This window comes from Arachis ipaensis, chromosome B06 (assembly GCF_000816755.2).
Source record: "Arachis ipaensis cultivar K30076 chromosome B06, Araip1.1, whole genome shotgun sequence".
NCBI lineage: Eukaryota > Viridiplantae > Streptophyta > Magnoliopsida > Fabales > Fabaceae > Arachis > Arachis ipaensis.
In genome coordinates, this window is record NC_029790.2 from 13,807,612 (window position 1) to 13,808,887 (window position 1,276).

Genomic DNA, 1,276 nt, shown 5'->3' on the forward strand with positions numbered 1-1,276 from the left:
CATTTCTTATTCATTATTTTTTATCAAACAAACTCGATTATTGTCGAGTTGAAACCCATTTTGGTCCCTGAAATTTTCGACCGGCCTCAATTTCGATCCTAAAATTTATAGTTACCCAATTAACACCCTCAAATATTAGATTGTGTCCGAGGCTTGTCCCTGTAGCTATTTCCGTTAATGGAGATCTCATGTGGCACATTAAGTTGACAAAGTGTGTATCCACGTGACACCCAACTTGCCAGAATAGATGTGTGATGAGTGAATGACGTAGCAAAAGTTGAATGAACTCAATTTTCCAGCAAAGTCTCGAACATATTGGGAAAAGAAGGTTGCAAATTGAGTTCATTCAACTTTTGTCACATCATTTACTCATCACACATCCATTATAGCAAGTTGGGTGCCATGTGGATACACACTCTGTTAACTTAATGTGCCATATCAAATCTCTGTTAACGGAGATAGCTACGGGGGCAAGCGTGGGGGCACAACCCAATATTTAGGAGTATTAATTGGATAACTATAAATTTGGGAGTCAAAATTAAGGCCGGTCGAAAATTTTAGGGACCAAAATGGATTTCAACGGACCTTAAAATTATAACGAATCACAAGCTTGTTCATAATTTGTTAGAGGGAACCACGAACTATGTTTATCCTTACTTAATTCGCTACTGCCAACATCTCCTCAAGCTAGTTTGTTGTAGCCTCCCATAAATGAACTTCTTTTAAAATATCCTTCTAGTTTGTATTTTACTCTAGTGAACTACATGTTTTTCGTAGTTCGTAGTTCATTTTAAACAACAGCAAATTATATAAATTAATAAAAAGATAGAAATATAGAATTTTTTATTATAAATTAAAAAAATTATTATTTCTCAAAAAAAAAACCTTTAATTTTTTGAATATTTTTTTTGGTATTTTAGATAAGTTCGCCGACAGTACTTCATTATTTTTAAGAAGATCGCTTTACTACACCTGAAATTTCAATTTTTATTAAAAATTTGTCTTACTCCACAGCGAACTTTAAGTTAAATGCTCAATAAATATAAAAAAAAAAACAAATAAACAATACATAAAAGAGTATAGAAATTCGCTGTAAAATAAGACAAACTTCTTAAAAATAATAAGGTTCGTCGGAGAATGCGACGAATTTGTCCTAAATGTCAAAAAAATGTATTATAAAAATTAAAGTTTCAATAATTTTTTTTCAAAAAATGAAGTTCTTTTGTTTTATAATAAAAAAAATCTAAAAAATATAACATGTTTATAATTAAGACAA